The 16,520-nt window shown below is 39.1% G+C and overlaps 1 non-coding gene across 1 annotated transcript; it reads right to left on the bottom strand.

Moving 5' to 3' along the window:
- Positions 1 to 7,449: 7,449 nt before the first annotated feature.
- Positions 7,450 to 7,556, bottom strand: LOC114810984. Its single transcript, XR_003758670.1, has one exon. It is a non-coding gene; the product is annotated as a U6 spliceosomal RNA (small nuclear RNA).
- Positions 7,557 to 16,520: the final 8,964 nt, after the last annotated feature.

The raw sequence follows: 16,520 nt of genomic DNA, 5'->3' as shown, positions 1-16,520 counted from the left end.
TCCATTATTTTCAGTCCTGGGAGTCTTTTGCTCACAGCAAAGGTTTGCCATTTTTTTATTTTTTTACTGTTCATCTGAATCCAAAACAGTAATATCATCTCAAATTTTGGAAATCATTTAAGGTGTGATTTCATATGAGGGAAATTGGGAGATAATTTCTTAAGAAAAGGAACATTTTTTTTTCTGTCAGCCATTCTTATGGATTTTGCAGTCATAAAGTAATAAAAGGAAGGATTATAATATATGTTGAACTATTTACCCTTGAGATATTGAAATAAACTGAGGTTCCATCAGGCTTGATTTTTATGTCTCCTCTCCGATGTTCCAACCCCAATCAAGTATCGCACATACAGCAAGCACTATTCATAGTCATCCAACAAACATACACATAGATGTTCACCTCATTCACAAATGCTTCTCTTATATTCTTTTCTCAATCATTATCTTTATTGTCATAGTCACTGTCATAATTTTCATTATTAACATAATTCATTTATTGAACATTTACAGGGTACATATATTGCACCTAGAGCTTGGGATCTTTTACAGAATATCTATAAGGCCTTACCTATTAGCAGAGATGATATGTGTGAGCATACTACCCTATTTTTGTGCACTACCATATATACATGTATGAAAAAATGGGGATTAGTGCCCGTTCTTCTTCCTGCTTAGGCCGTGAACCCTATGTGGGACAGGAATTGTGTCCGACCTGATGATTTTTACTTACCTCAGTTCTTAGTATGGTTCTTATCAATTGCTTAAAATATTATTAGAAATATTAAGTATAGGCAGGTATATACTGAAAAATCCCCTTATGGGCTGACAGAATTAATGCTATTCCCAAAGAAGTTAAATTACTTCCAGAGGGTAAGATTATTCCCTGAAATAATTGTTCAGATCTCTCTCTGTCTCTCTCTCTCTGTCTCTCTCTCTCTCTCTGTGTCTCTCTCTCTCTCTCTCTCTCTCACACACATACACACACACACATTTTTGTTTGGTTGTGGATGTGGCTGTGGGTCTGGGTGTGGGTGTGATGCCAGTTTATTAGAAGAAAAAATAGAAGGGATGGAAGATTTATCATGGATAACAACAATAACAACAATTTAATAAAAATGATAATAAATATAAGTGCTTATTATGTGTGAAGCACTGTACTAAAAGATGGAGTAGATGCAAGACACAGAGACATAGGGATCATAGTCTAAGAACTCCTTTAAGGGGTGGGGAAAAAGAATGGGGTTAATCAGTGAATGCTTCCCACAGTAATGCAATGTAAATGATGTTCCTCAGAATGTCCCCTGTCTATACTGACATAGCTAAGCAATTCACATCTATGTACACAATTTCACACTCCATTCCTCTTCGTACAACATCATTCTCTCTCTGTTGGAGAGAAAACAAAGAACTAGGATAGTGTATTGGGAAAACTGAGGAACATTTTTTCAATTTAATCAAATATTAATGCTTCATTAAAAATACCAGTTTTCCTATAGTGGAAGATTTATGTCCATTGTTCCACTCCAAAATTATCACAGAACCATGATAAATGGTCATTTGCATGGCTTTCTCTATTATGCATTTAAAAGAGAAATACAATATTTGACTAGTTTTCAAACAAATTTACATTTTTACGGTGAAATATACTCCAATTTCTTATATTCCCATATCTATTTCCTTATTAAAGAAACTCAGCATGGAGAGAAGATGCTACAACAGTTTTATGGTCAACCAATTTCTTTTTACTCCAAAATTAAAATTCTGAGCAGTTAACATCTTCTTCTGTTAATAGCTATTTATCCAGGACCCATAACTTGTCTGCTGTGTGAATTTGGACAAGTCACTTAACTTCTCTATGTTTCAGTTATCTCATCTGTAAAATGGGGGTTAAGACTATGAGCCCTATGTGTGACATGGACTTGTGCCAGACCTGATTATCTTGTATTTACTCCAGTGCTAAGTATAGTGCTTAGTAAGTAAGTACTTAATGATTGCCATAAAAAGCAAAAAACAAAACAAAACACTGCATAGCACTGTCCTTCACTTTAGACATAATCACTGACTCTTTTTTCCCAACCACCATGATCTTCATCACTTCTTCAACAGCTACCATTTGTTACATGACTACTGTGAGTAGTCAGAAATAAAGGACTGCAAAGTGCATTCCAAACATAAATAACGCACTTGATGCCTCAAAAAAAAAAAAATGCAGAGAGACTAGTAAAATGGTCCATCTTGGAAATGACTAAAGAAAGGTAAGGTCCAAATGTTAAAAGGAGCAACCCCTTCCATTCCATGGGGAAATTGAATTGTGCTGGAATTCTGCTGAAAACAAGTTGGAGCTACACTTAGCCTCTTCACCTTCATTTTGAGGGAGGAAGTGGCCAATTTCAAGTACAAGTCAGTCATGTTGAAAAGGTCAGGGGCAATTTCAGGAGGTGTTTGCACTTAAAATTCAGGACAACTGGCACTCTACTTTCCTTCAACTATTTATGCTGCTGATATCACTTCATGCTTTCCAACTTCTCTCACTACTTCCCTTGTCTTTTATTCCCTCTAGGCTGCTAAAAATTTTCATGTGTCAAAATGCCACAATACCAAATTGATGAATGTACTTGGAAGCTGAGCAGAGAGACTCTAGATTTATTTCAAAGAAATGGGATAGCTTTGGCACCTAGTAAGCATTTTACTAGAAGCTTTGGGGTAGATATAAGATTATCAATTGTATTTATTGAGCATTTAATGTGTGCAGAGCACTATACTAAGCACTTGGGAGAGTAAAATATAACAGAGCTGGGAAACATGTTGCCTGACCATAAGGATACAGCCTAGATGGAGGGACGGACATCAATATAAATAAACTGAATTATGGATACGCACATGGGTGCTGGGAAGTCGAGAGGGCGCTGAATAAAAGGAGTGGAGGGGAATCAAAAGACAAGGGTGGCACAGAAAGGAGTGGGAAAATAGGAAATGAGGGCTAGGTCAAATATCCGTTACCAAGACCTGCCGGTCTCACCTTTATAATATTGCCAAGATCCGCCCTTTCCTCTCCACCCAAACAGCTACCTTACTACTACAGGCTCTCGTTATATCCCGGCTAGACTACAGTGTCAGCCTTCTCTCTGATCTCGCTTCCTCCTCTCTCTCCCCGCTCCAGTCTATTCTTCACTCCGCTGCCCGGCTCGTCTTCCTGCAGAAACGCTCTGGGCATGTCACTCCCCTTCTTAAAAACCTTCAGTGGTTGCCTATCAACCTCCGCACGAAACTAAAACTCCTTACTCTAGGCTGCAAAGCTCTCCATCATCTTGCCCCTTTCTACCTCTCCTCCCTTCTCTCTTTCTACTGCCCACCCCACACGCTCCGCTCCTCTGCCGCCCACCTCCTCACTGTACCTCAGTCTCGCCTATCCTGCTGTCGACCCCTGGGCCACGTCTTTCCGCGGTCCTGGAATGCCCTCCCTTCTCACCTCCGACAATCTAATTCTCTTCCCCTCTTCAAATCCCTACTTAAAGCTCATCTCCTCCAAGAGGCCTTCCCAGACTGAGCTCCCCCCTTTTCCCTCTGCTCCCTCTATCCGCCCCCGCTTTACCTCTCCGCAGCTAAACCCTCTTCTCCCCCCTTTCCCTCTGCTCCTCCCCACTCCCGTCCCATCCCCTCAGCACTGTACTCGTCTGCTCAACTGTATATATCTTCATCACCCTATTTATTTTGTTTAATGAGATGTACTTCACCCTGATTTTATTTGCCATTGTTTTAATGAGATGTTCTTCCCCTTGACTCTATTTATTGCCATTTTTCTTGTCTGCCTGTCTCCCCCGATTAGACTGTAAGCCCGTCAAAGGGCAGGGACTGTCTCTATCTGTTGACGATTTGTACATTCCAAGGGCTTAGTACAGTGCTCTGCATATAGTAGGCGCTCAATAAATACTATTGAATGAATGAATAAAGAATGAAGATTATTGAAGTCAAAAAGAAGATTATTGACATCCAAGAGTAGCTTTTTAAATTGTCAAAGGTATTGAGCAATGGTGCCCCAATTAACCAAATAATCATTTAATCCTTCATTTCTGGTAGCCATGGCAGGTAACTGAAAGGGGTAAAGGAATGGATGTGCATGTGCCCTCATGTATTTACATGATTACATGCACTTCACAAAGTGAATAAGACTTGTTCATGGGTCATATAGGGCACTGTATCTAAGTAGTTCTTTTCCATCTTTATGTGTGGGAAACATGCTCTCCATACTGCTACTAATTATGAAGCTTACCAAATTAATTACATATTTTCTTGCTAGTGAAAAATGAAGGTAGAAAAGAAGCTAGAAAAATAAGCTAGCAGATATGAAAGGCCTAGAGATTTAACAAGTTGTGCTGAATTACAAGTATACTGAAATAAAGAAAAGAAGAGAATTTTGAGAACAGAGGCGAACCAGAGTCATGTGGGATTAAGAGTCTGAGCCCAGATGAAGAGAAGGCATTTGGCAGAGAAAGTCTAATTAATGGAAGTGATCTTCAAGAGCAGATTGTGGGGGCCACCTATCTATGACCTACACTGTGGAATATTAATATATTCAGAAAATGAAGTATATAAAACAAAGATAAATTAATGGATAGGCTGTTAAATAAAACTAGGTCAAGCAAACCAATGGGCACAGACTTTCTAAACTTGTCCCCCTAAAATAGACAAGGTTCCATGTGTTCCTTTCAGACTCAGAAAAAAAGAAGCAATGGCATCTTGGGTCAGAGGAATGCTCCATCCTTCCTGGAATTCTGTTTTAAACAGGGACAACAGAGGCTGTTTAGAGAATCAAACAATTAATAAATCAAAAGGAACAGAGGGATGGTTACCTCTCTTTTATCCATCTACATGTTTTATTATTTTTTTTGTGGTATTTGTTAAGCACTTACTATAGAAGATCATCAGGCTGGACACAGTCCATGTCCCAGATGGAGCTCAAAGATTTAATCCCAATTTTGCAGATGAGGTTACTGAAGCACAGAGAGGTGATTTGTCCAGAGGAAATCCAGAAGACAATTCTTATGACTCCCAGACCCATACTTTTATCCACTAGGCCACACTGCTTCTCCAGGGTAGATCTAGGTTGTTCCTCTTGCTTAACTTTCTCTTGAATAAACACTTTGTAGGCAGGTATCATATCTACTGACTCTTCCAAGTGCTTAGTACTGCTCTCTGCATACAGTAAGCACTCAAAGAATACCAATTAATCACTCAATTAATAGTATTTACTAAGCACTTACTATGTGCAGAGCACCACTTACTATGTGCAGAGCACAAAGTACTAAGCATTTGGGAGAGTACAAAACAAGAGGATTAGCAGACATGTTTCCTGCCCGTAATTAATTGGTTGATCAATAACCTAGCATATATCCAAAATGCACATATCTCCTTTGAGCATCCTTAATCTTCCCTTGAATAAAGTCCATAAAGTCACACATACTCCTTGAGATTCCTTTGCATTTTCTGCTTGCCTCACTGCCTCTGGTCACAAAATTTATGATCGGTCATGGGAACAAAGTTTTTGTTTCTGCTTCTTTTGAATCTGACTACTTTCAAGCTTCAATCAACTCTCCTTAATCCTAGTATTGTATTGGTAACAAGAATTTGGTTTTCCCTGACACCTTCTTCATGATTTTGTATGCTTTGATCATCTCCTTCTTCAACTCTTGCCTGTGCAGATTATGTCACCCACAATGGTTTTCATCTATACTCATATGGAAGTTACTCCAGACCCCTGATCACTGGATAAACTAAACAATTTTGTAAATTAGTTCTCCCAAGTATATGTGAAATTACTGAAAGACTCATTAATTAATGAGGCTCAGTTTTATTAATGCTGTGTCTGAAAAAGTTAAATGTTGAGTAATTATCAAAATAGTCTTTCACCTTATATAGTTAATCTGGATTTTTCTATTATAAAAAATCATTGCTGTTTCTTTTCATCAGTAGAAATGCTTTATCTGAAATATCATGAGGAGCAGCATGACCTAATGGAAGAGCCCAAGCATGGGAGTCAGAGGACCTGGGTTCTAATCCTTGCTCTGCTACTTTATTATGGTATTTGTCAAGTGCTTTCTTTGTGCCACTGTACTAAGCACTGCAATAGATACAAGATAATCGGGTTCAACATAGTTCATGTCCCGTGTAGGGCTCATAGTCTAAATTGGAGGAAGGAGGAATTAATCTCCATTTTACAATTAGGAAACCTGAGGGACAGAGAAGTTAAGTGACTTATCCAAGGACACAAAGCAGAAAGTGGCAGAGCCAGGATTAAAACCTAGGTCCTCTGACTTCCAGGCCAGTGCTCCTGTTGTTTGATCTTGAACAATTCACTTAGCTTCTCTGTGCTTCAATTTCCTCATTTGTTAAATGGAGATTCAATGTTTAATAATAATAATGACAATTGTGGTATTTGTTAAGTACTTGCTAGAGTAATCATGATAATAATGGTATTTTTTAAGCACTTATTATGTGCCAAGCACTGTTCTAAGCATTGGGTTAGATACAAGGTAATCAGGTTGTCCCACATGGGGCTCACAGTCTTAATCCCCACTTTACAGATGAAGTAACTGAGGCACAAAGAAGTTAAGTGGCTTGCTCAAGGTCATACAGTAGACAGGTGGTGGAGCTGGGATTTGAACCCATGCCTTCTGATTCCCAATCTTGTGTTCTTTCCACTAAGCCATGCTGCTATGTTCCAGGCACTGTACTAAGTCAAGAGATGGGTACAGCAAAGTGGGTTTAACACAGTCCCTGTACCACATGGGGCTCACAGTATTAATCCCTATTTTACAGATGAGGTAACTGAGGCCCAGAGAAGTGCCTTGCCCAAGGCACACAGCAGACAAGTGGTGAAAACTGGTACTAGAACTCAGGTCCTTCTGACCACTAGGAGTGTGCTCTATCACTAGACCACACTGCTTCTGTCCTCCCTCTGCTTATACTGTGAGACCCTTGAGGTTTAGGGACTCTGTCCAACTTGTATCTACCCCAGTCCCTAGTACAGAGCTTGACATGTAGTAAACGCTTACCTAATATCATTATTATTACTCTAATGACATGCACTTCATTTCATTGGGCAAATCTAATGAATATCTTCTAAATAACAACAAGTCTGGAGATTAGGTTAGAATTAGAGAAAAAGTTCTAATTTAAACCAACATGCCATGCTGCAACTTATTTTTTTTACCATATAATCTACTGGGCTCTACAACCAACTTTAACCATGCCTAAATTGATATTGGCTAGTCATATCTGGGAAATGCAGGTTTATTCATTCATTCATTCAAATGTATTTATTGAGCGCTTTAAAGATCACTGTACTAAGTGCTTGGAAATTATACTTCAGCAACAAATAAAGACAATCTCTGCCCATAATGGGTTCACAGTCTAGAAAGGGGGGGACAGGCATCAAAACAAGTAAACAGGAAAAATATGAAATGCTTCAAGAATTTGCATATCATCCTTGCAGAGGGGCCATAGTAACCTTTTCTGTGTCATTCCAATTTTAGGTTATGTGCTGCCAAAGTGAGAACGTCGATATCTGACTTGGTAGAGGGTACAGTCAGCCCCTACCTCTGGCTATATTCAGGCTGGCCAATGGTAATCATTTGGATTACCATCGTTCCTACTAATTTATGTAGAATTTCCAGTTTAGTATACCGCATATTTAGCAGTCAAGTTCCTAGAGGATATGGTAGCATCTCTGTGGTTCAATATGTGATCACTGATATTTCATTGGTAGAATTTCTGCCTCCTATATGGGAAATCTGGGTTGGGATTCTGGCTAATCCCTGATTAGGAAAACAACATGGTCTAGTGGAAAGAGCATGGGTCTAAGAGTCACCACTTTTCTGCTTTTTGCTCTTGAGCAAGTCACTTAATGTGTCTGTGCCTTAGTTTCCTCATCTGTAAAATGAGGATTCAATAGATATTCTCCCTCCCTCTTAGATTGTGAGCCCCATCTCTCCTGAGTAGTTTATATCTACCCCAGAGCTTAGTATGGTGCTTAGAGTAGTAAGCACTTAATAAATATGCAAATTATTATTATTAAACTGAGGGCAGGAAGGGTAGTATCTAATACTATTGCACATCTCTAAGCTCTTAGTACAGTGCTCTGTACATTGTAGGTACTCATTAAATGCTAATGATTGACTAATAATAATGATAATTGTGGTATTTGTTAAGCCCTTACTATGTCCCAGGCACTGTACCAAGCACTGGGGTAGATACAAGATAATAGGGTTGGACACAGTCCCTGTCCCACATGAAACTCATAGTCTTATCCCCATTTTAGAGATGAGGAACTGAGGCACAGAGAAGTGAAATGACTTGCCCAAGGACACACAGCAGACTATTGGTAGAGCAGGGATTAGAACCCAGGTCCTCTGACTCTGAGGCCCAGGATCGTTCCACTAGGCCATAATCTTCTGCCAGTTGACATTCTCTTATATACCACAAGAACACAATTATTACCAATATGGGGGCTAACATACTTGCAATTTGTAGTGCTAGATCCTTTTTTTCTCTTCTGCCTACTGCTATCACAATTTTCTCCAATCATCTGTCCTGAAATAGCTACCTTACAATTGACTTCAAAATGTTACACAGTTTTTTTCAATCTGGGAGATGTTAATCTTAAGAACATCTAGTTTTACTCAGTATCCCTTTAGACCATAAACTCTTTTGAGACTGCAAACTCGTTGTAGGATGTTGTATTGTACTCTCCCAAAAGCTTAGTACAGTGTTCAAAACCCAGTAAATGCTCAATAAGTACCACTGATGGATTGATTGATTGACTGAATATTGAATGTAGGGAAAACATTATTAGTTGTTCACTCCTCCTTCTGGGCAAATGTAAAAGATCAAAATCAGACCTTGAACAAGGTTCTATACATGATGACACTCAAAAATCACAGTCTCTCAATGCAGGGTTGCGTTCTAACCTAATCTCACATTAAGAAAACCTCATGTTATAGAACTCCCAGTGTCTAATCCCATATGAAAGTGTATAAAGCCTCTTCTGACACTGTGGAACCCTGAATGCAAAACAGGCTCACATTGTCAGAAGAATGTTCCCTGATTCTATGTCATAGTCTAGCTAAAACATACAGCGAAAGAACATGCTCCTGAAGAATTGAGGGTGTAATTTTCTGATTGGATTCATTTGGTCTTTTCCATACAGAGCTATTGATTTATATGTATATAAACAAAGTGAGACCAGGTGGTTGAGTGATAGAAATATTAGCAGTTAAGTAATAACAGTTAAATAGTAGCAGTGAAAAAGCATTGCATTTAACACTGGGGAAGAATAGAAGGATCTAGATCAAGACAAGGTCTTTGAGTCACAGGTCACTTACTAATGAAAGCTAGTGGAAAGTTGTGAGAGGGAAATACAGACACAGGGGAAGAAAAAGAGTAAATTCAGCCCAAAACACAATTTAACAACAATAAGAATAGGAGAACATTACTACCGGGAAGAAATAGTGCTTAGGCTCTTTCCAACTCTAGGCAAGGTTAACCTTGGCTACAATTTCACAACCTCCTGGCATTTTTACTGTGGGCACCAAATGATTGCAGAATGGTCTGATGATCAGGCCATTTAACTTGAATTCTCTTTTTGCCCTTTTCAGACATGCTGGATGAGTTCCCACAGTCATTTTGCCTCTTCATCCCTCCACTGTTCCATTATCAACGTGTAATTCATAGTCCTGGTCAACCACATGGAGTGCCAAAAAGCTACATAATGGAAGAAGATCTCTGGGCTGAAAGAAAGTGTGCTACAGAATCTGATAGAATAATGTGATCCACAGGAAGCTTGTTAGCTCTCGTAGCTTTGAAACCCTGGACTTTATAGTAAGTAGGATTTTATCCAAGTTCTATGGATACCTCCCAGCTTCAGAGGAGGAGCAGAAAAGTATTCAAGGTCATACTCAATATTATTTCTCTGAAGTACTCTTGCAGGTATTATACTGAATAAGGAGAATGTTACTAATTTTTTAGGGTTCCAGTTCTTAAGACAGTGCTCTGCAAACAGTAAAAGTTCAATAATATGATCATTTAATCTCAGACCGCATTCTTGAAATATAATCACTCAGTAGAATTTACTAAGTGCTTACTGTGTTCAAACCACTGTTACTAAGCACTTAGGAGGGTACAATACAAGAGAGTTAGCAAACACGATCCTTGCCCAGGAGCATAGAATCTACAGGGAGAATCAATACTTGTTGGTATAGTACTTTCCCAAGGTGATTAATACAGTGTTTTGCATATAGTTAGTGCTCACCAAATGCCGCTGATTCTATCAATATTAGTGATCCCTTCTTTTCAGTTTCCTTACAACAAAACTCTGTTATGAGAAACATTCAAATATTAATGGTGCTTGTCTCAGAAAGCTCATGATTATGTCCATTATTGTGTCTGAGGAAAATAGTATCTGGAAGTCCATTTCACAAATGCTGTGTTGATGAGCATAAAGGAGTACTACAAAAGCTTTGCTATTGATGTGGTTTTACAGAGGTCTCTTCTCTGTAGTGAATACACAACGGTAGTTTCAGTAGGCTTTTGTTGAAATACATTTTTCTTTTTGGCTATCTTTTCTCCCGTCTTCTTGAAGGATGTGTGTATATTTATCTTCAGTATTATCACTGTATAATCGCTTTTGCTGTATATTAAGTATCTTGATGGTAATTTTTTGAATAAAATTATTTTATTATGCTCCAATAAGGATCCTAAATGATTTTCAATTCTAATACACTCTTCAGATATTTGGTAATTTTTCTTTGCAACATTCTGCCTGAGTGAGATCATTATTACAAGTTTACAAATAGCAAAAATGAGGACGAGAGCTCAGAATAATGCCCATTTCTGTTACCATCATTCATTATAGTAGAACTAGACATTTTGGTTTATAGCTGGGGCAGATCAAGATTTGGCAGAAGGATGCTGGCAATTTCAGAAATAAAACTACAAATATCCCCAAACTGAGAAGGTACTGCTAAAGAGTTCTGTTAAGTGTGTCACACCCAACCCCCAGCAGCTTGTTGCCATGAAATGCTTGGACTTCCATATCTGGGTTAGCTCAAACACAGGTGGTTTACTGAAGGCACACCTCCTCCAAGAGACCTTCCTTAACTAAGCTCTCATTTCCTTTTCTTCCATTCCCTTCTACATTGTCCTTGCCATTAGATTTGCTTCCTTTATTCACTCCTCCCTCAGTCCCACAGCTCTTACATACATACCTGTAATTTATTTATTTATTTATCTTAATGTATGTCTCCTCCTCTAGACTGTAAACTCGTTGTGGGCAACCAACTCTGTTGAAGAGAGAAGCATCTTCACCTAGTGGATAGAGCAGGGACCAGGTTGTCAGAAAGACCTGGGTTCGAATACCTGTTCTGCCACTTGTTTGCTGTGTGACTTTGGGCAAGTCATTTAAGTTCTCTGTGCCTCAGTTACGTCATCTGTAAAATGGGGATTAAAACTGAGCCTCATCTGGGATATGGACTATGTCCAACCAGATTAGTTTGTACTCACCTTAGAGTTTAGCACCATATCTGGCACATAGTAAGCACTTAACAAATGCCACTATTATCATTATTAGTATTATATTGTACTCTCCCAACTGCTTAGTATAGTGCCCTGCACACAGTAAGCACTCAATAAATGCAACCAATTGATTGACTGGGGTACATGATTGGTTTATGGTCCTTTATATTCTGGAACCTGTAGTGTACACCCAGAACATTCTGCAGGGGGACTTTGACACTTATGGCCTAGTATATAGAACATGGGCCTGGGAGTCAGAGGACCTGGGTTCTAATTCTGACCCCTCTACTTGTCTGCTGTGCAATCTTGGGCAAGTCAGTTCAGTTCTCTGGGCCTCAGTTACCTTATCTGTTAAATGGAGATTGAGACTGTGAGCCCCATTTGGGACAGGGACAATGTCCAACCTGATGGGCTTGTATCCTCCTCCGTGCCTAGAGGGGCTATGTGCTTGGCACATAGCAAGGCTTTAACATGTACCATAATTATTATTATTATTCCCCTCCTTCTACTCTCAAAGTTAAATAGAGAAAAATAAAAAAGAAACAATCTCTTTAAGTTGTCCAGATGCTCCAAATTCCAACGAAAACTGGATATGTCACTAAATAATGAGGTCCAGAAAAAAGTAATCTAAAATGAACTGTGCATTTACTATTATCAGACAAGAGATAAATCAATCAAGCAACAATATTTATGGAGCTCTTACCATGGACAGAATACTGTACTAAGTGCTTGGGATAATGCAAAGGAATAAAGCCAATAAATGTGATTCCTTCCCTCAAGGAGCTTACAAGGATTATTAATATATAAATTAAAATTTATCTTTACTGAGAAAATCTGCCAAATGGAAATGAACATCTGCACTTGTGCCTCAAACTAAATTGTCCCTATTGCTTGATTACCCCTGGAAGGCTGTTATAGGATTTTAGTTGCAATACATTGACCACACCCACTTGCCCCCACCAGTCTTCCAGCCCAATTAATATTAATTAGCAGAAATTACTAATAAGAAATCTAAAGATCTCTGTAGTGTATCAGCCTGAATGAAAGAATCCATGGACACAACCAAAAGTCTATATTAGAAATACAGGGTTAGACACTACTGCAGAATTATGATATTTAGGCAACACACTGGCGAGCAATGCAAAAATAGATAAGGAAGTAGAAAATCACATCTAGCAATCCAACACATCCTTTGGGACAGAATAGTGGCTGAGGGACATTTAGCTCGAGACAAAAGTAAAGGCTTACAGAACTGCAATGCTGTGCAAGTGGCTGTGAAAGTCAGACTCTCCACAGATACTACAAAAGACCTCCTTCAATTATTCCCTCATATGAGCTATCCTCTAGATGAAGGTAATGAAGCCAAAATTACTTCCAAATGTCAGTTCCCTAGCACTGAAACTATGCTCATCTCAACCAATTGCACTGGGTGGATCTTGTGATAACAATAGATGACAGATGGTTTCTCAAACAGCTGCTGGGTTTGAGAAACCAAAAACAAGGAAAATCAGTGAAACCCTTTAAGGATACAGTTGAGTAAAGTCTTAGTGCTGCAACTCATCTGGAAACTGGGAGTGAATTGTGTGGGTGGTGCATTGAAATCAAGATAGGCGAGGCTCATTTTGAACAGAATCTTTTTGAGGATCATGGGACAAGGAAGCATTACAGTCCTCTACACTGTAAACTCATTGTGGGCAGGGAATGTGTCTGCTTATTGAGTATTGTACTCTCCCAAGTGCTTAGTACAGTGCTCTGCACACAGTAAGCTCTCAAAAAATACGATTTAATTACTTTCCCTTTCAGTCAAACAATACGACACATTGGCATAATTCCTCATACAAACCTGTATTCTGCAGTTAAACACAAATTCAAACATACCTATTATCTTATGCATATGATACCACATGCTCACAGAGTTCCAAACAACATTGCATGTAAAATCTCTCATACCACATATTTAGTCTCTCAGGTCACAAAGGCGGATAGTAGAATATAAATATACAGCTCCCCGCCCCCATGTTGTTCATTCATAGAGCAGTATAAGAAATGCCATGACTGAATCAGTCTAAATGGCCCATCCAGACCATCGTTTTGTTTCCAACAGTGACCACAAGGTGCTTGGAGTAACAACTTGAGGACACCCTCCTAGACATCAATCCTATCAACTATGAAAATGCCATCATCTCTCATTCCTATCATCTCCCCGGACATCCTAACTTGCCCTTCAATAACACCCATTTTAAACACCTCTTCCATGAATATATCCAAACTTCTTGTGGACCTCTTGGCATTTTTGGTTCATCCAATTTTCTGGAGTCCTTAGACATTCATAAACAATTACTCATAAAATAACAGGCAATCCTATGGCATCCTGGGAAGCAGCATTGCCTAGTGGAAAGAGCACGAGCCTGGGAGTTAGAGGATTCTGGGTTCTAATCCAGGTTCTTCTTCAGGTATGATGTGTGACCTTAGGCAATTCACTTCACTTCTCTGTGTTGGTTACCCCACCTGCAGAAATGGGGATCAAATCGTTCTCCCTCCTACATAGATTGTGATCCCCATGTAGGACAGGGACTGTGTCCAACCTGATTAACTTGTATCTACTCCAGTATTTAGAACAGTGCTTGGCATGTACTAACTGCTTAACAAATATTATAATTGTTAATACATCTTCACCCAAATTGAGTCAAGGAGTTGGAAGAATTATCCAGAAAATTCAACCCCTAGAATATTACACAGTGATTGACATTCTATTTTTGGTCGTGTTGGAAAATGATGCCCTATTTGTTCCTCAAAACCCAAATTTATTATAACATATATTCCTGATACAACAGGTTAAGGCATATTTGCAACCAGATTAAACCTGCCGTTCCACAAGGAGACAAATACATATCCTGTTTTAAAAGAATTGCAGAAAAGAATAATAATAATTGTGGTATTTGTTAAGTACTTATTATATTCCAAGCACCATTTTAAGCACTGGGGTTGATACAAGAAAATCAGGTCCCAAATGAAGTTTACGGATTAAAGTTAGAAAAAGAACAGGAATTGAATTCCAGTTTACAGATGAGGGAATTGTCTGAAGCCACACAGCAGGTAAGTGGCAGATCTGAGATTAGAAACCAGGGCCTCAGACTCGAAGGCTGTTGCTCATTCCACGAGGTTATGCTGTTTCTTTTTGAAAGAAGATTTCACAAACATTCCAGGCAATCCATCTGAATGTTTACAAACTACCCAAGGGGGAAAAAAGTTTTAACTTAAAGCCCTCTTACTGCAGGCTGAACATGCCTACTTGTATATTCCAATTGAATTACATCTAGACAAGATACTTTAAAACCTCTCTTCTTGAAGATGACTGTTAATTTGCCCCCATAGCCTTCTTTTCACTGAATTGAGCTATCCAAATTCCTTAATTTTAAATCAGAGGTTCTATCTTCCAACCATTTAATTATTTTTATGGTCTTTTTAACCCACAAGTCTTCTTCCTTCTTGTTTCAAAGTATGGAAACAGAGACGCCTTCTTAGAAAAGATATGATGAGAAAGTTGAAAATTAGGGAGGCTCCCATCATCATCATTATCACCATTAATGGTGCTTATTAAGCACTTACTGCATGTGGAGCACTATATTGAGCAACTGGGTGAGTACAATACAACAGAGTTGGTAGACACGTTCCCTGTCCACAATGAGTTTACAGTTTAGAGGGATAACAATATCAACATTATTTAAATATTTTTCCTGGAATGAAATCACTACTTTATGAAAGAGTTAAATGATTAAAGAGTTAAACCAGCAAAGTCTGTTTTTACGTCTTACTTTGCCTAGCCAAAGCAGTGTCTTCTCGTTTTGAAATGAAGTCATGGCACTCACAACAGTGGCATCATTAAGTCAAAATTCCTCACGGAACAATTGCAGCAGAGACACTATATGTTTTAATATTCCTGAGGCTAGCATTGGAACTAATAAGAGGATTGTGTTTTAAAGTGCCAACAAAATAGAATTTAAGAACATATTTGAAACAACTGCTACACTGTGATTGATCAGGTAGGGTGTGTGACTTCTCAAATGGCTACTGGTGGCAGATAATAATAATAATAGTAGTATTTGTTAAGCGCTTACTATGTGCAAAGCACTGTTCTAAGCGCTGGGGGGATACAAGGTGATCAGGTTGTTCCACTTGGGGCTCACAGTTTTAATCCCCATTTTACAGATGAGGGAACTGAGGCACTGAGAAGAGAAGTGACTTGCCCAAAGTCACATAGCTGGCAAGCGGCAGAGCTGGGATTAGAACCTATGACCTCTGACTTCCAAGCCCATGCTCTTTCCACTGAGCCACGTTGCTTCTCCGCAGGGAGGAGAGCCCCAGAAAGGCTTGGGTAAATCTGTGACAATGTATGTCATGGCTGTAGTGTGTGGGGAAAGAAAAAACTGAAGGGAGATGGCTTGGAGTATCTTGGAGAAGAGGATTTAGGAGGACTGCAAGTCTAGTTCTATCAACTTTCTACAGCCCTGAATATGCAGGACCCTGGTTTCCATGATCTCAGTGGTCCCCTTAGCTCTTCCTTCAAGCAAACCCATCTGGATTCCCTCTCTTCCCCCCACCACTCCCCCATCTAACCATTTACAGGTCAGTCACCACCTCACCTCTTAGGCAGAATGAGTTTTGATCGCAAAACCTGCCCAGGAATTTCTGCTCACCAGATGCTACTACCTTTGTTGTATTAACGTAGTTGTTCTCTGTTTGCTTATTTTATATATCAACTTCTCTTCTCTCTACATGGAATGGGAAGTGAATACGTGGAGAATGATGATTAGCAGTTACAACTACTATTTTCTGCAGAGCTGCGAAAAGGTGAGGAACAGTAGTGTCAATGCTGCACAAGAGTTCACTTTCTTCAGATAATAACCAAAGGCCTTTTTAGACTGGAAAATCCTCCAGTGGTTTTTGGTTCC

The sequence above is a fragment of the Ornithorhynchus anatinus genome, chromosome 3 (assembly GCF_004115215.2).
Source record: "Ornithorhynchus anatinus isolate Pmale09 chromosome 3, mOrnAna1.pri.v4, whole genome shotgun sequence".
NCBI lineage: Eukaryota > Metazoa > Chordata > Mammalia > Monotremata > Ornithorhynchidae > Ornithorhynchus > Ornithorhynchus anatinus.
This window is presented reverse-complemented; position numbering and strand designations above follow the sequence as displayed.